Source organism: Sphaeramia orbicularis, chromosome 21 (assembly GCF_902148855.1).
Source record: "Sphaeramia orbicularis chromosome 21, fSphaOr1.1, whole genome shotgun sequence".
Classification (NCBI taxonomy): Eukaryota; Metazoa; Chordata; class Actinopteri; order Kurtiformes; family Apogonidae; genus Sphaeramia; species Sphaeramia orbicularis.
Window position 1 is genome coordinate 24,693,600 of NC_043977.1, and position 9,615 is coordinate 24,703,214.

General features: G+C 36.3%; 1 pseudogene; it reads right to left on the reverse strand.

The window, feature by feature from the left end:
• Window positions 1-4,437: 4,437 nt before the first annotated feature.
• LOC115412474 (endothelin receptor type B-like) lies at window positions 4,438-9,037 on the reverse strand (annotated as a pseudogene).
• Window positions 9,038-9,615: the final 578 nt, after the last annotated feature.

Below are 9,615 nucleotides of genomic sequence, written 5' to 3' on the forward strand. Positions count from 1 at the left end.
TAATTACATAATTTTTGTCATATGTCATATTTGGATATGTTTTGGTGTTTTAATGCCATGTCTTTTCTAATTATATGATTTTTGTTTTTTATAGCATTTGGGGATAAAACAAGGAAAAACAATACAATATCAAGTTAACCCTTTTAGGATGATTGTGTCTCCGGTGACTCCAGTTACCCTGCCCCACCCCCACCCTTTTACTGTCGTATTTACTAACTGTACATATTTTATCCTTTATCCAGAAAGTCATTCTAATAAAAATCATATATGTTAAATCTAATTCATGTTTATTTTGGAAAATATCTAAGTAGCACTGCCATCCCACCCCCTTTTACACATAAAAAATACATTGAAAAATGTGCAACTTATCATAACATCACTAAATTACCTAAAATTGGAAACAAGGAAAAATGAGACAATTTCAAGTTAACCCTCTTGGGACGATTTTGTCTCCGGTGACTCCGGTTACCCTGCCCCACCCCCACCCTGTTACTTTCATATTTACTCACATCTTTTATCCTTAATCCAGAAAGTCATTCTAATAAAAATCATTTATTTTAAACATAATTTATGTTGATTTTGGAAAATATCTAAATAGCACAACCATCCCACCGCCTTTTACAGATAAAAAATACATTAAAAAATATGCAAATCATCATAACATCACTAACTGACCTAATATTGGATATGTTTTGATGTTTTAGTGCCATGTCTTTTCTAATTATATGATTTTTGTTTTTTGTAGTATTTGGGGATAAAACAAGGAAAAACAAGACAATTTCAAGTTAACCCTTTTAGGACGATTGTATCTCCGGTGACTCCGGTTACCCTGCCCCACCCCCACCCTTTTACTTTTGTATTTACTTACATATTTTATCCTTTATCATTATAACAAAAATAATTTATGTTAAATCTAATTTATGTTTATTTTTGGAAAATATCTAAATAGCACTTCATCCCACCCCCTTTATAACATAAAAAAACATGCAACTCATCATAACATCACTAAATTACCTAAAATTGGATATGTTTTGGTGGTTTAATGCCATTATGTCTTTTCTAATTACATGATTTTTGTTATTTGGAACATGTGGGGAAAAAAACAAGGGAAAAACAAGACAATTGCAAGTTAACCCTTTTGGGACGATTGTGTCTCCAGTATTGCATTTTTACATCCACCGTTATTCAGATAACCGTAACTCCTGAACCATTTGTGCTATTGAAAAAATCCAAACGTCATCTGAAAACTGAGATTGGGTTCTTTCTATTGCTGTGTAACACTTTAGGGTAGAGGCCCACATTAGCTGAGGGGGAGGGATGGAAATGGGTGGAGCAGAGTGCAGTCAGTGAGAGAGAGATGGAAGATTTTTATTACTTTTAGCAGTGTTTTAGTGAGGTTTTAGCAGTGTTTCTGCGCTGAATTCTAGTAAATAATTGTATATAATAGTGATAGTGCTGTTTTTGAGTGTTCTGCTAGTGTATTTTGCAGTGTTTTTGTCCAGTTTTGCTGATTTTTTCCACTGTTTTTATCTATATTTAGGGAAACGCATAATGATTCCAATGTACCTATACTGCAATGTATCTGTACAAATGGCAAATAAAGTCTATTCTATTCTATTCTATTCTATTCTATTCTATTCTATTCTATTCTATTCTATTCTATTCTATTCTATTCTATTCTATTCTTACAGTTTGTATAATCTATTGATGAATGACTAGAAACAACTAAAAATAAGAAGCTGGAACATGGACACAGAATGATCTAGACAAACAAATTTGAGCAGATGTCAAATAGGGGAAAGTCTATTTCTATAATCTCATAAAATTTCATTATGCACATTTACAGTTGTTTTTCATAGTAAATGTGATAAAAAATTTGAGTCTGTTTTTCTTTTTGTTACTATAACACACCGTTTTAAGCATTCATTACATATAGTAATGATAATTAACAGACAGATATTAAAAGTTAAATTCTTCCTGAAAAAAGGTGCAAAAGAATGACCAAAAAAGACATTTTCTGATACTTTTATTGCAAAAATGACAAAAAAAAAAAAAAATCTAGGCAGCCTGTCTTAACGGTAGTCATTAAAGGGTTAATAATTATGAACTGGGTTTCTGATTTTCTGTCTTGGACATGGTTAACGGTGTGTGTGTGGTGTCTGGAAACCTTTTGATGACACTGGCAGCACTAATCTACACTGTCATTCAAGTGAGAAGAGGGACCGTGATACAGATACAGATTAACTTTATTAACCTTATTAAACCCCAGGAGGAAATTCATTCACCTTTAGCTCAAGAAAAGAAAGACAAAGAGAAATTCAACCAAGTAATCAGTGAATTATTTACAGAATAGTGAGTTTATCTTCACTTTTGTCCACATTCCATGGTATTTTCCGTCGGCTGAGGTGTTGTGCATGCTGACCATGACTGATTTTTAGACAATAATATGTTGGCTGGTGGTTGAAAAACAGGAGGGGGTCCACACTGAGGGTCTCATTTCCATCAGAGGAGAAAGCGTCATAATCAGGGTCTTTAACATAATCCTACGCTCCTGACACATATTATTTTCTGCGTCACAGAGCTACGATAAAACCTCACTGGAAGAAAATATTTGCTACATTGAGAAGTCTGTGAAGGCAACACTCCTAATAAGCTGCTTATACGGCTAATGAAAATGAATATTCCACTAATTTTCCTGTTTACATGCAGCCATATAAACCCAATTAAAAAATAGTGTTTTTCACAGTTTTCCAGTAAACTCAGTCTCACCCTTTCTGTCAGTTTTGAAAAGGTCAGTTTTTCGATAATATCCACAAACCTGTTGATGTCCTCTGTCATGATGTTTAACAGTAGGCGTGTTTCTCTCACTGACCAGAAATGTGGACTTTTTTTAGAGCCCCAATTTCAGTTTTTGTCTTTACCCGAGCTGACTGTAAACAGGGCTGTGTGTCAGCTTGCAGTAAAATGTGCAAATTAGGATCATTTTCTGACTGCACTGTATACATGTCCAAAGAGTCCTCATAAAGTCAGAATAGTATTTGTATATCCCACATATCTTAATCGAAAAATGCTCCTCAGAATATCCAAAATGAGATACACTGCTTATATGGCACCTGTCAAATTCATGATATTGTCAATTTTGGAATAATAGTGGAATAATATAGTGGTGCAGGAAACTATATTCACTCTGCTTAAGGGAACCACGTGTGAACTATCATTGGTTTTGGACCTTATAGTCATTAAATATTAGGCAGAGGAAAATAAAATGTTAAATTATTTAGGGATATTTAACGCTGAATGGGATCAAACATTCATCATTTAATGCATTCTGAATACTAAGGCTTGATAAAAATACAAGAAATAGAAGCCCAAAAGAAACATCCAGCAGGAGTGATTCCAAATGATAAATATACATGCACATAAACATTTATATGCCCATGTTCTGCTGGATCAAAACAGCACAAATTGGCATGGAGGTAAATGAGCATTTTGAACCCTCTCATCTTGTCCAGTGATGTTGGATCCAACTGTCAAAGCCTCAGAGACACAGAGGCACCGTCGTCTCTCTTATGTGAGAACAGAGAAGCGCAGGAGTGTGTATCTTAGCAGGCAGTGTGACTGTGTGGGCTGAAAAGGCACACATGTTACTTACTCTGTTCTCTTGAAACATATTTTTGGCATCTCTAATCACAAACAAACAGATTTCGAGTCAGATGTTCAAATTTTTCTTTGCAATACAACTATAGAATAAATTTGATTAAACATACAATGCGAGCAAAAATGATCCTGACCGTCGTTGGTTCACATTTTAATCAAGTGTTTATATGTGGAGGAAAGCAAAGATAATCAATTACATGCATAAAGATGACAGCCAGCTGGCTTGATGTGATGTGATGTGGAACCAGTTTTTTTCCTTGCACTCTATTTGATGTGCCAATAGCGATTAGAACAACAAATACTTTGTACAATGACACTGATATGAAAATGCAACACATTTAGGCTGCCACTTTAGCACAAGCAATATGTTTTATTAAAAACTGCAAAGTTAAAACAGTATGTTGTGTTGTTGTCTTCATTGAAAAGTAGAATTTCAATTAATGCAAAAGTGTTTTTTTTTTTTTTTTTTTAACAAGACAGGCTTCAAAATAAGGGAACGCAGTACATGAAGGTTTAATTTTAGTCACACTGTACTTCACCTCTTCAGCTTAATTACCATCAGAGAATATCATAATGTCACCTTCTTAATAATCCTCTCCTCTGTGTAAATAACCCAAGGATTCACACACTTATTAAAATAAACAACTGAATCTTGACAAATACTTCAGACATGTGGGCTTTACTTAGACAAGAAAAACTTTTAATAGGTATGCCAGCGTACAGCATCAAGACAGTTTTGCCGACTGATACAACATTAGCTGGAAGAACAGCGCTCTATTTGTGCTTGCCTTGTCCTGTGACAGGAAGACCTATCAGGTGCTCATCTCTCCCCCCCTCCCATCCCTCTCTCCTCCTGACCTCATTCTGTCATCTTCGTTTTCCTTCTTCCCCACTCTCAGGTCTTTTATAAAGTGTCTCCATGCATTACACATTTAACAATGCATTAAAAATAGGACACCATCAATCAGTCATTCAGCAGTGGAGACAGAATCTACTCGTGGCACCAATTTGATATGTTTCTCAAGGTTCAAGAATGAAAGAAGAGCTATAAACTCTCACGCTGATGTGTATAACATAGCTGCTGTGTATGGAAAACTTAATAAAGATGAAAACACACTTATATTTATGTGCTAATAATACACCGTGCCCTGTAAAACCACCGTAATAATTCTGAATTCCCATTTGCTTGATTTCCTGCGGCACAGTGTCTTTCCAGAATCCAGAAACAGAATCAAAATAATATGCAGGCGGTAAGCCGTGACAAGATTTCTGTTGATGGGTGCCAGGTTAACATCGTGCCCAAAACAGTGATTTGAGAAAGGTGATGCATGATACAGGATAGGTACGAGGTAAAATCTGATGTAATGGATAGGAGTGAGTCAAACCCTGGGGGCAAATAGTCTGAACAGTCTGACTCTGGGTTGCTCATGCCAAAGCAGATGTTCAACTGACGACAGCAGCACAAAAGACAGCGCTGCATGGTATTCACGATGTACTTTATATAATTAGGACAGCATGTCAACATCACTGAGCTACCGAGAGAGAGGCTTTGGTAGATACTTTGATAGCCATATATATACAACACACAAAGAAACACAAAAGAGTACACAAATTCCTGAATCTTCACAGTTCCATATGGGTTTTGTAACCTAGTAAGGTGTTTTCTCAGGTAGAGGTGTGGTCGTGTGACTGAGAGCTTTGATGTTGTTGCTCTGAGGCTTGATCCTGCGTCCTGGACTTCAAAACAGACTGAGCCTCGTCATGGGTAACAGCTTGAAGAGGTAGACGCCAACTGCACAGGCATGCCTGAAGGACCACACACACAAAAGCATTTGTTCAGAGGGATAACACATGTCTACTATTTGCCGTGCGTGGAGAAAAGGGCAAATTAGAACACGTTTAGTTGAAGAGAAGTCGTATAATTCAGGTGGGGTGACATCATCCATGTGATGTTTGGCTTTAAATTAGGATTTACAACAAAAAAGCCTCATGTAATATGGGATAAGAGGTAGCATTATAAAGAGCGATTCTGTTTGATTTTTATGCGTTGAAATATTTTGTGTATTGTAGTTTGGGGTTATTGAAGAAGACCCAGAAGAAGAAGATGTCGTTTGTTAAAGTAAAAATGCATGTGAAGAATAAAATCCATATAAAGGCAGGGGAAGCCTAACAGTAGTTATTTTAATTCACCTTGGTTTACAAAACTCTGATGACAGCCAAAACAAATCAAACTATGTTTCAGATGTGTTCTTTTGATCTGGTAATACGATAAAATGCTTTTAAATTATTTCCCTTGGAAATCGCCTCGCAGCGATGTTTTCTTCTCCTCATCATAAGACATCACTCTGACTGATTCACTGACAAACTGTCTGGTAGATTGCCAACTGTCTGTTTTATTCCTGACAATGTTTTTCCAGACCATTTTCACTTATCCCCTCCGGTCACAGTTTACTCCAGTCTGACCACTTTATAGACATGACGCCATATGTCCTCAATGACACATAAGCGCATTCAATATGCATCACAGTGTTTTCAACCCCTATCACATTTATTTAACAGCGCCATACCTAGTTAGAGGTGACAGAAAACAAAAGCTGCATTTAACTGTATCTTACCTTGAAGCATCTTTTGAATCTTTTGCTCACAACATACAATGCAATTGGATTGATGCATGAGTTGAGTGATGCCATATTAATGCCAAAATAGTCCAGAATAAGAAAGACACTGAAAAAAAAAGACAAAAAACAAGAAATTTTAAGATAAAGTGGTACAGATCAACTAATGACTAAATAAATAATGTTTTTTTTTTTAAATTTCTATTCTTACCTCAGAAGCTGACATCTATTAGGATCTTTCTCATCATATATTGTTTTTTTCAGAATTCTGCTGAGGTATAGAGGAAACCAGCACAGTGCAAAAACAATCACCAAGCAGAAGACGGTCTTTGCAATTTCCCGTCTCTTATAAAAAGAAGAAAACATCAGGATGAAAACTGATATAAATATTACAAATGTGATTTATTTTTTTAATTTTTTTTTTATGCTTAAGTAGAAAAACGTGCTCAGATGTAATGAAGTGCCAAATTACCTGTTTGGTTCGCTCACTTAATGGATCAGAATTCCTCAGCATTTTCCTAGTCATTAGTGTATAAAAGATGGCAGTCCAAACCAGCGGCATGCAAAAGTAAAATCCAAAGAGCCACCAGTCCTTTACTGATTTATAAAACTGTTGATTAAACATGACAGAGGCCCAGTCAGTCAGTATTACAGATGACATGAGTTTTAGCAGATGCTGCGTTACAGTATGCACACAACAACATTTGAGACACATGGGATGTGTTTTATCGAATGACATTTGAGTATGATTCATGTGCAGTTGCTCAAGTTGTGTAATGAAAAATGACAGTGTAGTGGATCTTTCCTACATGGAAATGTCAAGACACTTTTGCATTTACACAAGTAAGACAATGGAAATAAGTGGTGCCAGGCACAACAAACCCCACCCCTCACACATATCAGAGCTTATTTTAGCATTGATCCAGCTGATGTAATCATGTCTATACATGTGTTGATGTCAGCATATCAACTGCCTCTATATATGTGCCAAATTTGAAGTAAATTGAAACAAAATTGATGTTTTTATAGACATTTGAAATTTCACCCATTATAAGAAAATGGGAGAAGGAAAAAGAGTTTAAAAATTCATAAAAAATTTAAACTTTGTCCAACTTTTTCAAAAATGTAATGACATCTATTTTCCATTACTGGCAATCTATAAACCAAATTTGGTATGAATTCACCCAATAGTTTTGCTGCTACAGACATTTGAATTTTCGCCCATTATAAGTAAATGGGGGGAAAAATTAAATAAAAAATTCATAAAAAATTTGAACTTTGACCTACTTTTCCCAAAATGTAATCAGATCTATTCTGGGTCACTGGCAATCTATAGACCCAAGTTGGTGTGAATTCAACCAATAGTTTTGCTGCTAGAGTGTTAACAAACAAACAAACAAACAAACACACAAACCAAACCAAAAAACAATACCCCTTGCCTCCCCTTCAGGGGGCGGGGTAATAAGAAACATCCCCTTCACAGATATGACGAACAACTGCAGATGAATTATACTCCACATGCACACTAAAATTATATAGAAATGTGTTGGAACGTGTTTTGTTAAATGAATTTGTGAGAAACAATAACAACGTTTTTGTCCCCCTTAATATATATTATGCCAGATAAAAGTAAAAAATCACATCAAACACTGTTCATCTGTTTGCTTTATCCTGTTGCTTTGGATGGAGACAATTACATTACCTGCATGAATTGTGTAGTTTGCATGGGATGCAGCAGGCACACTCTCAGATGCTTGCCTTTATAGTCCATGGTTATCATATCAAAGCCAGCAACTTCAGGCACAGCCAGCATGATAGAAACAACCCATATCAGAGTTATTTCGATTGCTGTCCACACTGAAACTCTGATGCCTTTGATTCGCGTCCAGGAGACTACAGCACGGTATCTGCAAAATCAATGAAAAAATTTAATGGCTTGGGGGACTTTTGTCTGTTACAATGATAAATTATTTTCAGTAAAAGAACAATTCAAGGGCTAATGCTAAACAAATCTATCTGCTTGATGTAGATAGTAGCTTGTAAACACCATTTTCTTGCCGAGCACAGGACAGAGCTGCTTATCTCCTTACCTGTCGACGCTCAAAGCGCATAAGCTCAGCACTGTAATTCCTACAGAGGTTTTCTGTATGAAGGGAACAAGTTTGCACAGCACCAAACCAAATGGCCAATCTTCTGCCATGAGCTGTGACAAAAACAAAAATGAGATTTTCCAGTTAAATCCTCCAAAATCAATTCAGGTAAGACTGGGCTTGTTAAATTGGACAGAGGGAGAAAAGAATAGATTTAACCTTATTTTCTTATTACAAACAAAGAGGTGAATAACTCACCCTGTATGTGTTGATTGGAATGTCGATCACAATGTGTATCAGATCCCCTAAAGCCAGACTTGCTATGAGAATGTTAGGTCCACTTCTCATACATTTGTTTACATATATGATTTTCAGTAAGGCTGTATTTCCCACTATCCCAATAACAAACACCAGGAGAGAGACCACAGTATTGATATATTTGAAGGTGTCTCGGATTCCAGCTGACTCTAAGCACATAGGAGGGAGCGGTGTTTTCGGTCCTGCTACTTGGGGTGGATGAATTGAGCTGTTGGGTTTCTGTTTTTCCAGTATTAAAGGACCAGGGGACGTAGTTTCAGAGAGTTCAATTACAGGGAATGGGTCTGAATGCTGATTACTGGTCTCGGCTGTGCAAAGAATGTTTCCCAAACAAAGAACAAGAGCCACGGTCCACATTGTTGATGATTTCCTCAAAAGACCCTGAAAGGATTTTGCCGGCACTGAACTGAAAATAAGAGTAAAAGTAATTAGTGTACAGTTAAAGCACTAGATTTACAACAATCCACTTAGATAGGGCAAAGGATTAACTTAATATACTGATAAGAAAGCCAAACTAAATTGGCTAATAACACTAACACATTGTGATATAGTGAATTATACTGTTTACCTTCAGATGTACACATGCAAACTCTGCATGAAAAGGGTCTCTGTACCTAAAAAAACAGGCTGTATGTTTAGCACAAAGGAGAACTGTGCACAGGGAATACTCCTGAGAGGAATCAGGCTTTTATAGGCTGAGGTGTTGTTGTCAGCATTATTCATCGATCTGTCACTAGTGACTGTAATTACTTCCCTTGATGCATCACCCTGAATAAAAGAATGCTATTGAAGGGTTTTGTCTGTTATCACGGAGTGAGATCATTTTATAGGCTGCGGCGAAGGATACTATGCTGGAGTTGTTTGTCTCTCTCTTACCAAAAAGTTAGTCATTTTCTACTTTGAGTCGACATACAATCTTTTTTTTTCTCTCTCTC